The sequence below is a fragment of the Spermophilus citellus genome, assembly GCF_964194105.1.
Source record: "Spermophilus citellus genome assembly, chromosome: 10".
NCBI lineage: Eukaryota > Metazoa > Chordata > Mammalia > Rodentia > Sciuridae > Spermophilus > Spermophilus citellus.
In genome coordinates, this window is record NC_138197.1 from 23511000 (window position 1) to 23531213 (window position 20214).

The 20214-nt window shown below is 38.0% G+C and overlaps 1 pseudogene across 1 annotated transcript; it reads left to right on the forward strand.

Annotated features, from left to right (window-relative positions):
- The first annotated feature begins 9952 nt into the window (after positions 1–9952).
- Positions 9953–19943, forward strand: LOC308630410 (mediator of RNA polymerase II transcription subunit 28-like; annotated as a pseudogene). Its single transcript has 2 exons — positions 9953–10094; positions 19411–19943. The product of its transcript is annotated as a mediator of RNA polymerase II transcription subunit 28-like (transcript).
- Positions 19944–20214: the final 271 nt, after the last annotated feature.

Sequence of the window (20214 nt, forward strand, 5' to 3'; positions counted from 1 at the left end):
AGCCTGCTTTGCTATTTTCAGGATGGCAGCGGACCACTTTCTCTTGTCCTGCACAGTGGTAAAGACAGTTTTCTCAGTGTCTTTCCACTAAAAAGAAAAAAGACCAGAGAGAGGAACTCAGCCTTACTCCATATTAAGATTGTGAACCATCTCTTCATGAAAAGTTAATTTCTGTTTTACTTTAAATTACCAAGATTTCTAAACTTGCTTTGAATTGCTGCCCATGCTCTGAACTCACTCATGCCTGGGTTTCCTTGACCAGATAACATCCCTCTCTAAAAACTTAGTGATGCATCATAAATCATGGCATCCCCTGACCAGATAACAACCTCTCTGAAGCCTCAGTGGCACCTCATAAATTCTGACGTTGGTATCTGAATTTACTCCCTACCTTGAAATATCATGCCATGTAGATCATTAATCTGATATCTGCCCTTGCAATATGTTTGTCAGAACCATGTTAGCTGTAAGTTCCCAAGACATCCCTCTTTTTGTAACTTTTTGTGCTATATAAACCTTTTCTTCCCTGAGAGCTGGTGCTGATCTTTAGCCCAGCTCTAAAAGAGACAGTCACAGGTGGCCAGCTTTTGTGTACACAATACAAGCTTGCTTTAATTTGATTGAAAATTGGAGTTGGTGGTCATTTCTTTGCATCGTGGATCAACACACAGTAGTAAAATCAAATAGACGTCTCAGAGGGAAATGATGATTCAATAGCTAAGGATACTGGGCAAAGAGAAGGAGAGACAATTTATTTTTTGTTTTCTTTTGTTAGAACATTATAACTAGACATTGTATTTGGGTTCATCTTGACAAAATTAAACATGCAAGGAATTTTCTGTCAATACCCTATTTTTTCCTCTTTTCTCCTTTTTGCTCTCCTGTACACTACTGAACTTCTTTTCTTCTATATGCACATAAACCTCAGATTCTTATTTGTTCTTTTTATATGTGGATTTAACAATATTGGGTTGAATTACATTCCTTTTTCTTCCCATTTCTGACATGGCTTGGCCACTAAACCATGCAGTCATCCCACTTGTCCCTGATGAGAGGTGACAGCAGAGCAACAAAGCAGAAGAGTGAAGCAGAGACAGAATGGTGGGCATGGTGGGTGAGGTGCAGGCAGAGAGTAAGAGCTCTCTTGAGGCAGGACAGTCCAGTGCCCAGATGAGGTAGTCTGACCCACTTCTCATCCCACCAAGACTAGGACTAACCCACTGTACACACCAGCTCCACTCACACTGCAGCTTCAGACATATCCCCCTCCCCATAGCTCATGCATGATTCAGACCTCAACTTCCTGCTTTCTCCCAAGTAGGGCAGACCTTAGTGGTATTGAATGGCTAACCAACAACATTAGTACTATTCCAATTTCTGATTAGCATAGGTTTGGACCAACAACATGGACTCAGGAACTATATAAAACCCTACATTAGCACACTCAGAGAGCAACCTGGATTGATGATTTCAGGGAGGATATAGATTAAGGGACCATCATGGAAAGGGTATAGTCATTTGGATCTTGGATCATGAAAGATATAAATCTTAAAGATATAAAAGGAGTATGTGTCAATAGTGAATATAATGTGCTATGTAATATCAAAGTTTCTATTTGGTAAAAAATAGGCATATCTGAGAAATGAGGGTTAGTTGGAGGCAAGAATTGAATGTTTTATGGAATATGTGAGTATTAATTGTGCATGCTCATTATACCACCAGTTATCCATGATGAGTTCTGCTTCCTCATATATTGAAGTCTCAAGAACAGAGAAGCAGGCCGAGGCAAGCATATAAAGCAGGGTTTATTCAAACAGGGGTAACATAGACTTCTCCTGGGAGGGAGAAGGGAGCCATAGCTGGTATTCTGGTATCCCAAGAAGTGGTGTGTTCTGTCCTTTTTATATGTCCTATGGTTCCTCTGTTCTTCTGCCTTCTCCCCTTATCTTTCTCCTTTCTGCATACATGACTAGCATTTGATTAGGCATAGCAAATGTTTGGTGAGGTGTCCAAAATGTGGGAAACAGATGGGTTGAAAGGGGAAGGGTAGGATGGAGCAGCCAAAGACACATTAATTAACAACCTTATAGCTTTCTATAGGGAGGGGCAATTCCTCAGACAGGTTACCTTAACAATAGGTTGGAGCATGGGAAGTTTCTTGATAAGGGTGGAGACAGGGCTCTGAAATAATGAACATTTCAATCCCTCAGAGATCAGTCTCCAAATTGCCAGACTCACTCAAAATTGGCATCCCTAATCTGACCTGACTCAATTTACCTGTGTATACTAAAGGGCTGTCTAATTCTGGATTCACTTATATGCATGGGGTAAACATTTAATGCAGATTAAAAATATAATATACTATGATCTATTAAGGATTATTAATGTATGAGAAATATTGTTTGGGGTCCAGCATTAATGCCTACTCAGATATTACCTCTCCCCTTTTAGGAGTTCAGTTTCTACGCACATGAATAAATCCTACTCTTACATCCTCTCATTATGATCTCTAGGTTTTATTATTAGAATACATGAGAAAAGAACCAAGAATAAGAAATTGCTGAGATCTGCTGCAGCCCAGGAGGGCTGAGCCTACTATGAAGAACTGCAGCAGTTTCTGGGCTTCAGGGGCCTGCAGCTTAGGGATAACACCAGCAGCAGAGAACCCAGTTTCTTTTTAAAACTTCTGCTTCACCTCCCTTCCTTCCTCCCTCACTCTCCTTGACCTCCTCCTACTCCATTGATCTTCTTTGTATCCTTATGATATCTTATCTCCCTCCCAATAGCCTTCTTCATTATTTTGGTTTTACTTCCCCTTATGAGAGAAAACATTTGAATCTTGACTATATGAATCTGTCTTATTTCACTTAGCATGATTTTCTCCCAGTGCACCCATTTACAAGTAAATGCTATTATTTCATCCTTCTTTATGGCTGAGTCAAAATCCACCATGTGCATATACCCCATTTTCATATTCGGTTCATCTATGGATAGACATCTTAGTTGACTCCAAATTTTGGCTATTGTGAATTGGGACACAGTAGACATTGGAGTAGCTGTATCACTACAGTATGCTGATCTTTTGTATCTTTTTGATAAATACTGGGGCTGGGTAGGTCACAGGGTGGTTTCATTCCTAATATTTTAGAAATCTCCACACCGCCTTCCAGAGTGGTTATACATTTTGCATCCTCACCTATTTCCCCAGATCCTTGCCAGCATTTATTGTTCATGTTCTTGATAACTGCTTGGACTGAGATGGAATCTGACTGGACTAAAGTGAAATCTTAATGTAGTTTTGACTTGCATTTTCCTATTTGCTAGAGCAGCTGAACATTTTTCATATATTTCATAATCATTTGTATTTCTTTTTTTGAGATATTTGCTTACTTCTTTTGCCCATTTATTTACTGGGCTATTTTTGTTTTGTTGTTTCATAATTGAGTTTTTTGAGTTCTTTATATATTCTGAGTATTAATTCCCTGTCAGAGGAACAGCTGGCCAACATTTTTCCCCATTGTCAAGGAATTATCTTCCCTCTCTTTGCCTTTCAGAAAAGTTTTAATTTGATGACATCCCACTGATTGATTCTTGGTTTACTTTCTTGAGTTATACCAGTCTGGTTGAGGAAGTTGATGCCCGCACCAATATGATGGACTTTTGACCCTGTGTTTTATTCTGGCAGTCACAAGGGTTTTCGTCTAATTCTGAGACTTGGATCCATTTTGAATTTGGTTTTGGTGGAGGCTGAAAGACAGGGAACTAAGTTTATTTGATTACATATAGAAATTCAAGTTTCTGTCACCATTTGTTGAAAAGGTTTTCTTTTCTTCAACATGTATGTGGATGACACCTGGGTCAAGTATCAGATGGCTGTAAAAATTTGGGCCCAGACAATTCAGTTTTGAGGAATAGAAAGAGATTAGGAGGTGACTCCATCCTGCAGGGGACAGTCACTAACCTATGCATGTTTACCTGGTACCCTGAGTTCCCTGTTAAGTAAAAGCGAAAAAGCTGAAGTCTTTATCTTCTAAGGAATTCAAGAATCAGCTAACCATTCTAGGTGAATTAGGACCATCTTGCTTGTGCATACCTAGCTAAGTGACTGTGTATTGCCTTCTTACCAAAGTAACAGGCAGACAATGGGAAACTGAACTTGAAAATTTTGGAATCTCCAAAATAAATAAATAAATAACCATTCTGTGGAGGGTTGGTAGTGGGAAATGCAGACAGCCTTTCTCAATTCTTGATTTTTTTTCTCCCATGATAGTTACATCCATGGGGAACCAGTCCCAGGACTTGCAACTATAAGCATGTACAGAAAACTATTTCATACTGGTAGTTGATACAAGAAAGAATAATTTGGTCAGCAGGTTAGTATTCAGTGTTCTATCTCAATACTATCCCTATTTCAGCATCAAATCACACCATTTTGCAAACTAGAAGGAGAATAATAGGGCAAACTTGTCCCAAAATATCCCTTACCAAAAACAGGAATTTCTATTCTTAATAAGATTTTAATTGGAAAACTAACCTTGAAGATTACAAAGCAGAAATAAAGAAAGTCAACTAACAATTTAACTCAAAATTTTCCTTGTCATCAAAAAAGAAAAAAAATTAGTGAGTATGCATCTTAATCAGCTTGGCATTTATTAATTTTGTCTTCTCAGCTCAACAGCAATGGCTGCATTATCCAACAAGTAAAAAACAACTTGTTTCAGATTAAAAGTGCAGGCTATGAAATGAAACTCAGAGTGGAAACCAAGATCAGAAAAGAGGGAACAGGTTTGAGTACTAACTGAGTATGGGAAATAAAATACTAAACATTAATTCATTTCTCATAACAAAATAAGGATAAGAAAGGTTGATGTAGGAGGGAAAATTTAGGACTAAAGTTCTTAAGTTTTCTCCCTCTTAGATTGTTTATTTTTATCATTTATTTTTATCAAGAATATTTACTCTTTTCTATATATTTTTCAGACCTGATATTCACTGGAAGTGAGACCAGTAAAATCACAAACATGGCCACCAAACTCAAGTTTTTGAGAGTGGACTCACATTTTAGACAAGGAATCCCCTTTTCTGGACAGGTAGAATGTAACTCACAAGTAGGAAAAATTTCCTGTTGATAAAGACTGAGGTCCAATGATGTAACCCATACTTGATTAGTTATTAACTAATTGGTCATATGACCAAAATTATGAAACCAAGAACTAGTACTTTCCTAGGTAAATATTACTTATGAAATGTATAACCTTATAATAAAGAACTATGATATTCAGTCACATTATTTCTCTTATGGATGTGTAATAAATGAAAATTCTTAATGTAATGTGGAATTTACCATATGAAATCTCCTTGCTCATCCATTTCAGAATAAATACTATTTCTTCCCTTATCCAGCCAGCATCAGAAATTTTAGTTTCTCACAAGTGACTCCCAGTTAATGGCTGCCAGTGCCTTCTTTATATCTGTTTTTCTACTTAGAAATAAGTGAATAAATGCTTCAATAAGTGAATAAATTCTAGGTGTAGGTATTATTATAGCATGCATTTCATGATTATTGTTGTGTTGTTTTAATACATAGGGTTCATAATTTTAAAACAAAGCAAATAAAATACTGATTTTATTCATAGTAAGAATTGCCAGGTACCATGGCACACACCTGTAATCCCAGCAGTTTAGAAGGTGGAGGCAAGAGGATCATGAGTTCAAAGCCAGCCTCAGCAATAGGGAGGTTCTAAGTAACTCAGTGAGACCTCATCTTGAAATAAAATACAAAATAGGGCTGGGGATATGGCTCAGTGTGCCTGAGTATATATACATGGTATCTGCAAAATAAAATCAGACCTGCATCCTTCTTGGTCTCCAAAGGTCTTGATTAGTGACTCCACAGCCATACTCTCCTCTACCCTGTTCTGTGGACCTCCTCACTGGATGAGAGAGAGAGCCCACGCAGCTGAACAGGGACCTGAGGTAAGCCTATAAGACAGGGTGTGGCCCCTCACAGAGTGGCGAGGAAGGGGAAATGGGGAACATACCAAATTCCACCAAAGATTCGCATCTACAAGTGCAGTGCACTCTCTTAAATAATAGAGGTTTAACCCTAAAAAAGATAGAAGCCCAGAAGTTCTGGCATATAAACACTAACCCATGGATCAACACTGCTTATGTTTCTAATCCTAGGATATGAGACAACAAAATGAAAAATATGTGGCAAGCTAGAGTGAGAAAGGGTTATACTTTACCACTATATATTTTTTTTTCCTATTGTGACAGCCATTCAGCAAAGTTTGGGGGTCCCTGAGGAAAGATGAGGCTGTGAAAGACAGGGGGAAAAGATGAAGGCAACAATATACCTCAAAGCAAGCAACCACAGCAGGCACAGGAAAGCAGCAGTGAGAATACTTCAAAGCAAGCAACCACAACAGCCCCAAGAGGGAGGCAGACAGGAAATGGTACCTGTAGCCTTCATGGTGCAGGAAGAGGTGACTGCAAATGGTGCAGGTGCACCTTCTACTGACAGGCAAAGGTTATATCCTTCACTGAGTCAATGGCAACTGCCTCCTTATGAGGTAATGCCAAAGCCAGCAAAGGACTATAACAGTTTGGAAATGACCAGGCTGACAGGCAGACCCAAGCCTTGGTTTCCAAGAAACCCATTCCAGGAGGCCAGAGAAGATTTATGTAAGATAAGAGATGAGAAGTAGGGTAAGGGAATACAAGCCTTCCCAGCCAACATGGCCCTCACATCACAGACCCCTGCCACTTGGTATCCACATATATACTGGTATCCACATATATACCCTGAAGAACTTAAAGAAGGCAGTAAAAGAGGATTGTCCCTAGGGGCCTTTTGCAGAGCACAGGCTTGAATCACTCAGACTTGAACTAATTGCCCTCTAGACTGGGAAGAGCTAGCCAGATCAGCTCTTGAGCCTGTAACATTTCTATGATAAATGTGAACAGCAGGGGGGTCATAACCACACCACAAATGTTAGCCTCCCAGCTGAATGCTTGCAGGGAGAGAAAATCTACAGTTCCCCTGTGGTACTGTCTACAGGCCCACCAAATTATTTTGGTTAGGTGCGGCTCTGTGCTCTGAGAACCTGGAGGAAGTTGCCAGCTGGGGGAGGTACAGTTTCTATACAAGGTTTAAGGAAAAAAGCCACTGAGGACTTGCCACAGTTCATTGACAGAGTAAAGAAGGTGGTAGAAGAGAAGGTGTTTCATGAAGTAGCTAGGGCAGCCTTAGCCAACGAATTGATCTGGGACAGACTAAATAAGAAACATAAAGCAGCAGTGGCACCAGTATGCAATGGCAAACGGGATGACTGGATTTTGGCCACCCAGGATATAGGGATACAAGAAGCTCAAGCCTCTCTGCTGGCCTCAGCCATAGCAGTTGCATAAAAGCAGGACAAAGGAGGCTTGCAGACAGCTAGTCAGAGACTTCAAAAAATGTGCATCGATGGAGTATTACTCTGCATTAAAAAATGACAAAATCATAGAATTTGGAGGGAAATTGATGGCATTAGAGCAGATTATGCTAAGTGAAGCCAGCCAATCCCTAAAAAACAAATGCCAAATGTCTTCTTTGATATAAGGAGAGTAACTAAGAACAGAGTAGGGACGAAGAGCATGAGAAGAAGATTAACATTAAACAGGGATGAGAGGTGGGAGGGAAAGCTAGAGAGAAGGGAAATTGCATGGAAATGGAAGGAGACCCTCAGGGTTATACAAAATTACATACAAGAGGAAGTGAGGGGAAAAGGAAAAATAATACAAGGGGGAGAAATGAATTACAGTAGAGGGGGTAGAGAGAGAAGAGGGGAGGGGAGGGGATGGGAGGGGGGATAGTAGAGGATAGGAAAGGCAGCAGAATACAACAGACACTAGTATGGCAATATGTAAATCAATGGAAATGGAACTGATGTGATTCTGCAATCTGTATACGGGGTAAAAATGGGAGTTCATAACCCACTTGAATCAAAGTGTGAAATATGATATGTCAAGAACTATGTAATGTTTTGAACAACCAACAATAAAAAAATTTAAAAATTAAAAAATTAAAAAAATGTGCATGCTTTCTTCCAATTGGCCCTTTACAACATGCTTGAATGAATCCCCAAAAGTTAAGATCCAATGCTTTGTGGCAAATTTTTGTCACTCATTTTGCTCCTTTTGGAAATTTAACATAAATTCATGTAATTATTAATGTCTATTCAGGCTGTGTAATGGCCACAGCCTCCACAGGAAAAAACTACAAAAATGGTCATCTTCCATATACTTAAATGATTTGCATATGAATGTTCCCATGTCTATTAAAACTGACAATGGGCCAGCCTATACTAGCAAGACATTTCAAGCAGATTACAATGATTGGCAAAGACAGCACTTAACTGGGATCCCCTACAACCCTCAGACTCAAGACATCATAGAAAGAATACACAAGGAATTAAAGACCATACTTCAAAACAGAGGGGAAAAATTATGCCAAGTCCCCTTGTGATGCCTTGAAAATTATCTTATTTGCTTTAATTTTTTCAATTTCAATTTTTTACAGAAATAGCAGCCTATAAGCATTGGGCCCTCCTCACAGGTCCCTCCCATCTACCTATGGTCTCATGGAAGGATCCCATTACAAATGCATGGGATGGTCTGGGGCCCCTCCTAATTATGGATGGGGGGTTGGCATATGTTAACAGGAGACTCACTCCATCTGGGTGCCTGCCAGAAAGTCAAGCTCTGAACACCCAAAACCACCAACCAAGAAGATGAAGAAACTAACTCTGGAGGAGTAACTTTGCAAGCAAAGGACTCAACAATGCACATGGATTTCACATAAAGTAACCTAGGGTGATATTAAAGGTCTTATTGAACAGCCACCAGATTGGCCCCCTTGCCTGTTGGCAACCCTATCCCTGGGCCTATGATGATGGTCCTAGTGTGTCCAATGCTTACTGCTAACAGTGAAGCCTCCCATGAGTTAAATGATGCTTTGAACACTAGGCCACCACATTTAGCAGTGGCTAATTTGGTAGGAGATTTGCCCCAGCTCTTCTCTAATACTTCCAACCTTATTGGTCCTGACTTATCCATCCAGGTGGTAACCATAACCTGAAATGCCAGCATTTCCATACCTACTCTGCCCATTTGTTTCTCCATAGTAGATAATGAGACCTATTATCCAGGAGGTCCACTCTGTTTTTCTCTTGCCATTGAAACTATTGTAGATATGTATAATGAGTAATATGTTGGGCTATGTCTCACTGACCTTAGAATTATAGTTAATGCTACCTATAGCCATACACTCTCCCATGGCAAATGCAAGAAACTCTTGCTGCCAACATGCCCCAAAATGCTTTTTTGGAAAGCCCCCACTCAGATAATGATAGCATCCCATGGAATCAATATGTCACTATCATACCTTATATCCTTGATAAGAAGAATTTCTCTAAGGAAGAACAACGTCTATGGGCCTGGGCAGGCACAGCTCCCTGGAATGTAACTGATGTGCTGCCCAAAACCATATGGGCTACTGTAGTAACTGCTACATGAGACAAGCTGTTACAAACCAGTATGCCTGCATCACTATGGCATGATGGAAATCACACTGATATTGCTAGCTATTAGACCCATAAAATGGGCAGCAGCTGGCTGGATGAATGGGTCTATATTGAGTCTAGACCCTGACCATAGATTTGCCTTTGTGCTAAATTATACCCATACCCACTATGCACAAGCTTGTGTTTTGCCCCCCTTGCCATGCTAATAAACAATGATACTGATGGCATAAATATCACTCATACAGAGATCCCTTGTACAGTCAATACATCCTTCTGGCTCACAAAATGTCTGCTATGAAAACTAAATGTATATTTATTCTCAGAGTACCCCCAGCAGTCCAGCTTCCAGTGAACCTGTCAGAGAGTGGAGGAGCCCATGGGACATGGAGATGAAGAATCATGTGAATGAGATCCTACACTGGAAAAGGTGTGTAATTAGCCTCATCATCATTGGGATTATTGCCCTGGGAGCCACCATTGCTGCCACAGCCACTGGATACTCAGAGTATCCAGACTGCTCAGACTGTAAACAATTTATCTATTGCCATGGAAGATGCCTTTGCTCTTCAAAATGACTTATATAATCTGTTCTAAACCACTATTTTAGTTATTCAGCAAGAACTAGACCTCCACCAGGAACAATTAGATATTCTGTTTATGTTACAAAGGCTCCCTTGTGACCCTGTATTCCATAGTATTGTGTAACCGAATATGCTCTATTTAAAAATGTTACCTTACACTTCTCCAACTTTTTTCAGTATATTAAGGGTGCTTTGGATGCTATCTATGTTATGACTATGCATAATCTTACGAAGGCAATTGTCAAAATCAATGAGACTAAGGTGTCTATGTTGACAACCTCTTCTTTCTTTCAAGGATGGACTGAACATTAGAAAAACCTGATAGCCAAATTAACTAATCCTTATAATGCTATTACCCTGGCCCTACTGTTCATAATACTGATAATATTTTCTTGTGCTGTGAGATGTTATGAAACCATGTAAAGGCCACCAAACAAAAAACAGCAATGCTGGCTGAAGAGTTTGCAGAACAGTCAGAGCAGGGAGAAGTGGGGACAAGTACATGGAGTACTGCATACATGGCATAAGTTAAGGGCATCTGAGTGGTGGGCCACTCCCCAGCATGCTAGGCGTGTGAGTGGCAGGCCGCTTACCCCATAGGCACATCCCTGGGTGTGAGCCATATGTTTCAGTCCCTGTGCTTGCTGCAAGGCCCACTCCTCAATTGGTCACTGAAAGGACACATAGCAGACATTGCATTGGTGGCTACCATAATCTGCTTAGCTACTGCCTCAGTATATATACATGGTAACTGCTCATGCTTGGTTAACTGCTTCCTTCTTGGTCTCCAGAGGTCTTGATTAGTGACTCCACAACCACACTCTCCTCTACCCTGTTCCATGGACCTCCTTACTGGATGAGAGAGAGCCCATGAAGTGGTTGAGTGTCCCTGTGTTCTCTCCCCAGTAACAAAAAAGAAAGAATAGAGAGAGGAAATTAATTTTATCAGCTTTATAAATATTTTATTTTTCTCAAAAAGAAATATTTTCATATTGTTTTCCTAGCTGATCATTTCTGGAAGTAATAGTAAAGTTATTAGCTAATTTTGTGAAATAAATGTGTCAGATACCTTCTAATATATTTTAAATGGGTTGCTTTACTTAATGGTCACTGCCACATGTGAAGGAGACACTACCATTAGCCCCATTTGTGGAAAGCTGAAGCACAGAGAAATGTTTTATTCATGGAGGACAAGAGTGAGCACAGCAAAGCACTCTAGCCTCCATCCAGGTGAAAAGGGGAAAGACGCCCTTTTAAATTCACTCTGGTAATTTTGGCTCCAGATGTAGTAAGGGATGATTGTAATTATTAAAAACTTCTTGCCCGGAAAAAAATATTTTTTAATGAAAACCCCCCTGGTCTTAATGGAAATACTACAAAGTTTCAAAAATAAACCAGTTATAAGCAGCTGAGGGTCCAAATGGAAGAAAATCCTTGTAGTAAACTTAATTACAGCACTAAAGGCATTTTGTGCATGTTGATTTCTGTTTTCTTTGTTATCTGTATCAATTATCAAATACTTTTTCTTCTTTGGTGTAGGGGTAAGGCACTCTCATTCCCAATAAATTCATCTTCATCTCTGCAAGTGAAGTCAATTATCTTTACAAGACAACTACCAATAAATAGGGTTTTGTACTGTTTTCAATCAATACCACTAACATTGTAACCAGCAAACTTTTTACTATGGTAAGTATAAAAATAAGTAGATCCTCTGAGGACAAAGAGAGACAAAGAACATTAATAAGAGTAAAATATTTAGAGCACACATTGAATTTGAGAGAAATAAGAAGTCCAAACTTTTTTTATTGGTTGTTCACAACATTACAAAGCTCTTGACATATCATATTTCATACATTAGATTGAAGTGGGTTATGAACCCCCAATTTTACCCCAAATGCAGATTGCAGAATCACGTCGGTTACACATCCACAATTATACATAATGCCCTATTAGTAATTGTTGTATTCTGCTACCTTTCCTATCCCCTACTATCCCCCCTCCCCTCCCCTCCCAACTTCTCTCTCTACCCCATCTACTGTAATTCATTTCTCTCCTTGTTTATTTTCCCATTCCCCTCACAACCTCTTATATGTAATTTTGTATAGCAATGAGGGTCTCCCTTCATTTCCATGCAATTTCCCTTTTCTCTCCCTTTCCCTCCCATCTCATGTCTCTGTTTAATGTTAATCTTTTCTTCCTACTCTTCCTCCCTGCTCTGTTCATAGTTGCTCTCATTATATCAAAGAAGACATTTGGTATTTGTTTTTTATGGATTGGCTAGCTTCACTAAGCATAATCTGCTCTAGTGCCATCCATTTCCCTGAAAATTCTATGATTTTGTCATTTTTTATTGCTGCATAGTACTCCATTGTGTATAGATGCCACATTTTTTTTATCCATTCATCTATTGAAGGGCATCTGGGTTGGTTCCACAGTCTAGCTATTGTGAATTGTGCTGCTATGAACATCGATGTGGCAGTATCCCTGTAGCATGCTCATGTTCTTTTAAGGTCTTCAGGGAATAGTCCGAGAAGGGCAATAGCAGGGTCAAATGGTGGTTCCATTCCCATCTTTCCCAGGAATCTCCAAACTGCTTTCCAAATTGGCCGCACCAATTTGCAGTCCCACCAGCAATGTACAAGTGTACCCTTTTCTCCACATCCTCGCCAGCACTTGTTGTTGTTTGACTTCATAGTGGCTGCCAATCTTACTGGAGTGAGATGGTATCTTAGGGTGGTTTTGATTTGCATTTCTCTGACTGCTAGAGATGGAGAGCATTTTTTCATGTACTTGTTGATTGATTGTATATCCTCCTCTGAGAAGTGTCTGTTCAGGTCCTTGGCCCATTTGTTGATTGGGTTATTTGTTATCTTATTGTCTAATTTTTTGAGTTCTTTGTATACTCTGGATATTACGGCTCTATCTGAAGTGTGAGGAGTAAAGATTTGTTCCCAGGATGTAGGCTCCCTATTTACCTCTCTTATTGTTTCTTTTGCTGAGAAAAACTTTTAAGTTTAATTAAGTCCCATTTGTTGATTCTAGTTGTTAACTCTTGTGCTATGGGTGTCCTATTAAGGAATTTGGAGCCCGACCCCACAATCTGTAGATCGGAGCCAACTTTTTCTTCTATCAGACACAGAGTTTCTGATTTGATATCCAGCTCCTTGATCCATTTTGAGTTAACTTTTGTGCATGGTGAGAGAAAGGGATTCAGTTTCATTTTGTTGCATATGGATTTCTAGTTTTCCCAACACCGTTTGTTGAAGATGCTATCCTTCCTCCATTGCATGCTTTTAGCCCCTTTATCAAATATAAGATAGTTGTAACTTTGTGGATTAGTCTCTGTGTCCTCTATTCTATACCATTGGTCCACCCGCCTGTTTTGGTACCAGTACCATACTGTTTTTGTCACTATTGCTCTGTAATATAGTTTGAAATCTGGTATCGCTATACCGCCTGATTCACACTTTCTGCTTAGAATTGCTTTTGCTATTCTGGGTCTTTTATTTTTCCATATGAATTTCATGATTGCTTTATCTATTTCTACAAGAAATGCCGTTGGGATTTTGATTGGCATTGCATTAAATCTATAGAGAACTTTTGGTAATATCGCCATATTGATGATGTTAGTTCTGCCTATCCATGAACAGAGTATATTTTTCCATCTTCTAAGATCTTCTTCTACTTCTCTCTTTAGGGTTCTGTAGTTTTCATTGTATAAATCTTTCACCTCTTTTGTTAGGTTGATTCCCAAGTATTTTATTTTTTTTTGAGGATATTGTGAATGGAGTGTTTTTCCTCATTTCCATTTCAGAAGTTTTGTCGCTGATATACAGAAATGCCTTTGATTTATGCGTGTTGATTTTATATCCTGCCACTTTGCTGAATTCATTTATTAGTTCTAGTAGTTTCTTTGTAGACCCTTTTGGGTCTTCTAGGTATAGAATCATGTCATCTGCAAATAGTGATAATTTAAGTTCTTCTTTTCCAATTTTTATGCCTTTAATTTCTTTCATCTGTCTAATTGCTCTGGCCAGTGTTTCGAGAACTATATTGAATAGAAGTGGAGATAGAGGGCATCCCTGTCTTGTTCTGGAAGGAAGTCCAAACTTTAAGGTTAGAAATTTGAGAATATTTTGAATTTCATGAAAAAGAATTAAGACATTAGGGAAGGATATTATAAAAGTGACTGATAATTTTATTAGACTTATTTGTAAAATTTTATATGTTGTGGAAACATAAATCTTATTTCCTTTGGGTCCTGAATAATATCAGCTGCTTCAAGCATTCATACATTTTATGTTATATATTTTCAAAACTATTTCAGCATTTTTAAAGTGATAATACAGAACCACACCCTAGTATATATTGCCTAATGATGGTGATCAAAATATTTCCACAGCTAAAAATTTTGTTGCTTGTTATCACAAACAAAAAGTGTTAAAAGACTACAATTTTTTTATTCTTGCTTAAAGAGTATTTAAATTATTTCTAAGTCCCAACATTCATATGTCAATGAATATATATATAATGTTTTCCATGTGATGGATACCTGCTCCACCCTAAGACTGAAAAGATAAATAAGCAGAGTCCCTACACATGAAATATTTGACATTTTCATAAGGTTAACTGAGCTGTAAATTATTAGTATAATGTATCTAATTAGATAGTTTCAAACAAACGTACTTTATTATGGGATCAAATACATTAGTCCATAAAATATGCCAAATAAATTTAGAAAACAAACCAGAGCACCAAGAATAGAGCTAAGTAACAGTGACTTTAGGGAATATAGAATTATGTGCTAAACATCTGCAGATGTTTAAAGTTCCAGGAACTACATAGGCCTTAAAAGTTGGAAATCATAATAATGAAGAGAAGCATGAATGCTTATTTTCTGAGAATTATTTATAAGCAATTTTGAGAGTAAAGAATTTCAAAATCATTTTCTCTTTTTGCTTTCCTATTGTATCAGGTCTACCACCAGCAACCTAACATATGTTTTATATATATATATATATATATATATATATATATATATATATATATATATCAAAGAAGAACACCAGGGAGGTCAGAGTATGAAAGACATTTTTTCCTTAAGTGAGAGTTACCTTGACCCGGAGCCTGTGGCTGGTACCCTGCCCTGTGGCCAAACACAGAATATCAAGGCACACTATATACTGGATGAACAAGCCATGGGAAAATTAAAAAAACTCATTTTTTATTACCTGATAAGAATAAGGCAGTGGAATATATTTGGGTCTTATCAGTAGACATAAAATGGTCAATGGGTCCAAGAATGTCACAATAAATTACTTGTGTGCCACAAGTAATTCTCATCCATGCTCCCTTGACTCTTTTTAATCGGGTTGATACCTTGCAGCAGACTCAACAATACAAGTGGGTCAAAGTCAAAGAGGTCAAGTCTCTATTCTGTTGATTTTTCACTTTAGATCATGGCTGAGTGAAGCATCATCAGATCAGGGACCCATGCCCTGACTGTAGAGTCAGAAGACAGTGAGTACCCTCAAACTTATCTCCCCATTTCTTACCTAACATATCTATTCATACCCCTCAGTGACAGTTAACCAATGAGGAAATTATTTTTATTATTCCTTTATAACAAGAAAGAAGATAATAAAGAGCTTCCTTATGATTTTTTGGCATTTATAAATTCAACAATGGTCCATAGATATGTTTGATTGGCTATTGTGTATCAGACACTCTTTTAAGTTACACTATTTTTTTCACTTTAGTTCATCCCTTTTGACAGTAAAATAAAAACCTTCTTTAAAATCTAAGCTTCTTTCCATTTTCTTCCTGAAAATAAATGTATACTATTCAGCTCAATATTGCAGATAAGGAAAGACAACTATTATGGAAAATTGGAAGAATGGTGATAGACTTTGTTTTCCTGTAACAGACCTTGAGCACTTCATACACAAATTTGGGTTTATTTCATCAACAACTTGGGGGAAGGAAACCAAGATTGTTTACTATTCTAATTTAATCCATGTGAAAGATTAGGCCACTGAAAAGAGAACCCTTGAACATTCTAGTAATTAAACCCTAACCTAAGGTAAACATTTTGTCAGCCTCCACCTCACCACAGAGCTAAATTTAACAACTATTTCAGTTTGTTTTGTGTCTAATGTTTTATTTTTATGGTTCCTATCCCTACCAAGCTGGAAAATAAAATATCAATTTTTTTTATCTTTTTTTTATTATTTTATTGTTGGTTGTTCAAAACATTACATAGTTCTTAATATACCATATTTCACAGATTGATTCAAGTGGGTTATGAACTCCCATTTTTACCCTGTATACAGATTGCTGTGTCACATCAGTTACATTTCCATTGATTTACAAATTGCCTTTCTAGTGACTGATGTATTCTGCTGTCTATCCCATTCTCCACTGTCCCCTCTCCCCTCCCCTCCCCTCCCCTCCCCTCCCCTTCTCTCTCTCCATCCCCTCTACTATAAATAGTTTCTTCCACTTATATAATTTTTCTCCTACTCCTCCTTTCCTCTTATATGTAATTGCGTATAACCCTGAGGCTCACCTTCCAATTCCATGCAATTTCCCTTAACTCTCACTTTCCCTCCCACCTATCATCCCTGTTTAATGTTATTCTCCTTCTCCAGCTCTTCGTCTCTACCCTGTCCTTGGTTACTCCCCTTATATCAAAGAAGACATTTGACATTTGTTTTTTAAGGATTGGCTAGCTTCACTTAGCATAATCTGCTCTAATGCCATCCATTTCCCTCCAAATTCTATGATTTTGTCATTTCTTATTGCAGAGTAATACTCCATTGTGTATAAATGCCACATTTTTTAATCCATTCATCTATTGAAGGGCTTCTAGGTTGGTTCCACAATCTTGCTATCGTGAATTGTGCTGCTATGAACATCGATGTAGCAGTGTCCCTGTAGCATGCTCTTGTTAGGTCTTTAGGGAATAGACCGAGAAGGGGAATAGCTGGGTCAAATGGTGGTTCCATTCCCAGCTTTCCAAGAAATCTCCATACTGCTTTCCAAATTGGCTGCACCATTTTGCAGTTCCACCAACAATGAACAAGTGTACCCATTTCCCCACATCCTCGCCAGCACTTGTTGTTGTTGGACTTCTTAATGGCTGCCAATCTTACTGGAGTGAGATGGTATCTTAGGGTGGTTTTGATTTGCATTTCTCTGACTGCTAGCGATGTTGAGCATTTTTTCATGTACTTGTTGATTGATTGTATGTCCTCCTCTGAGAAGTGTCTGTTCAGGTCCTTGGCCCATTTGTAGATTGGGTTATTTGTTATCTTATTATCTAATTTTTTGAGTTTTTTGTATACTCTGGATATTATGGCTCTATCTGAAGTGTGTGGGGTAAAGATTTGTTCCCAGGATGTAGGCTCCCTGTTTATCTCTCTTATTGTTTCTTTTGTTGAGAGAAAACTTTTTAGTTTGAGTAAGTCCCATTTGTTGATTCTGGTTGTTAACTCTTGCGCTATGGGTGTCCTATTGAGGAATTTGGGGCCTGACCCCACAGTATATTTGATAAAGGGGCTAAAAGCATGCAATGGAGGAAGGATAGCATCTTCAACAAATGGTGCTGGGAAAACTGGAAATCCATTTGCATCAAAATGAAACTGAATCCCTTTCTCTCGCCATGCACAAAAGTTAACTCAAAATGGATCAAGGAGCTCGATATTAAATCAGAGACACGGCGTCTGATAGAAGAAAAAGTCGGCTATGATCTAAATATCAATTATTTATCTGAAAACAATTTTAATTGTGTGTTGTAATTGTTATTAATTATGCAATTGCTCTCCACTTAGGAATCATTGAAAACCCCAACTCTCTATAATTAAAGAACAAATTTGTTCACCACTTATTTAATTTTGACTTTTTAATTGCTCAACTTGGATTGTCTCTCATTGTTATCTTTTTTTAACTCTCTGTACAGCATCCAAATTTCTAATTTAAGAAATATTTTTAAGTCTGTTTAAAATTCAGAGTATAGATTTTAAATAACAAAACCATAACAAATGTCAGCAATAAAGGGCTTAATTTCTTTAAATTATTCTTTGCAAAAATGATGTCTACTCTAACTTCTCTTTCTGATTTTATGACATTCCAATCTACTCTACTTTCTGTGTTTAGCTCAAGGCACAGCAAGGAAGAGCTGAAATTTCCCTCCTTTTAGATGGGAAACTTACTTCTTTTGCAAGGTCAGAACTAAAACTTGATCTCTCCAGTTGCACAATGATATGAATGATATGGCACTACCTAAGTGACATTAGAAACCCCAACCTTATAGTTTTGCTGCATAAGCACCTCACAATAAAAAAATTAAGTTAAATTAAAAATTTACATAAGAGAGTTAAACAGTTTATAAAGAGAGTTAAACAGTTTTTAACTGAGCATCACCAACAGCAGGGCTTTAAGACACTTTTGAAAAAGTAAATTTTATCTGTATATTTTCAAGGAATAAAATATGATGTTATGGTATAATGTAGAAAACAAAATGGTTACTACAGTGATGCAAAATAGTATATACATTATCTCACCTGCTTGTCCATTTTATTGTGTGTGTACCAAGGGCAGCTACAACCTACTCGGCAGAAATCCCAAATATAGTATAACATTATTGACTATAATATTCATGTTGTACATTAGACAATTTTATCTAATAAAATACTTTGTAAAATTTCCTGAAGGACATTAGACTTAATTTTTAAACACTTATAGTCAAACAGGAAAATAAGTTGTAATTCCTCTGATTATAATGTCCTGGTCCGATTCATTTTTAATTTGAACAATATCTAGATATTCTGTTGTTCTATGTGTAGTCTAATTTTACCAAGAATATGTGATAGGAGAACTTGGAAGCACAAGATTTTGAAGGCTTCCTGCTGGGTATTTAAGTATAGAATGTGGAGATAAAGAGGGAAGATGTGGAACAAATGACAGATTGTCTTTTTCGTTTGTTTGTTTTTTGGGGTTTTGGGAGGGTTTTTTGTTTGTTTGTTTTGTTTTGTTTTTTGCTTTTTTGTTTGTTTGTTTGTTTTGGTGAACCAATATTCCAAACTCTTTTTTTTTCATTAAACAAATTCCTTAGTTTTTCTTTTCTTTTTTAACAATTTCTTTTATTCAAGTAATGTAGGTCATAAAGTCAAGTCAGCATTGAACCATTCCGAAAACAGAAATATTGAACTGGCTCAACTTCGCGTAGGCACAGTGGACTGCAGCCGGTGCCATCTCAGACTTGGCAGCTCTGCTGGGTAGTATTTTCTCTGGGCAGCCACCTGCCATGCAACCCCCGCGAGACTCCCTAGTCAGGCTTTGCTTGATCAGGCAGTGCAGATGGCACCGGGAACTTCTAACAGCACCTTGGTAGACAAGTTAGAGGCGTCATTCCAGGCTTGCTTTGCTTCTCTCCTGAGTTAGGATTATGTCAATGACATGATCAGGAAGAAATTCGAACTGGTGTTGATTGGTGTATCCAGAAGTTTCTGGATATTGCAAGACAGAATGCTTTAAAAAAATAAAATAAAAAGATTGTAGTTGTCTGTCCAGAAACCAGAGCAAACTCTCAAAGAGGACATCTCAGAACTAAGGAATGAGTTGCAGCAGAAAAATGTACTGGTGCAAAAGCACTTGACACAGCTGAGGCATTGGCAGCAAGTGCTGGAGGACATCAGTGTGCAGCACAAAAAGCCAGCCAAGTCCCACGAGGCTCCCTGGCCTACCTAGAGCATGCATCTGCAAATACCATGTGCCTCTGAAGCAGATCTGAGAGAGATCTGGCCTACAATGTAGCCTTCTGCACACAGTTTCTCCAAACCTCTCTGTGTAGACATGGCACTTTAGAAAAGCTATTTGCCAGAGAATGAATTGTTGGTAATTTTATTTCTACCAAAAACTTCCCCAATTTTTATGACCTGTTAATTACTTGAGTACTTTATAAAATGCCAATAGCTTGCTAAACAAAGTGAGGTTTTCATTTTGTTTGTTTGTCTGTAGAAAATATTAGACTATTAGTTTGAAACCACAATTATTTTATTCTT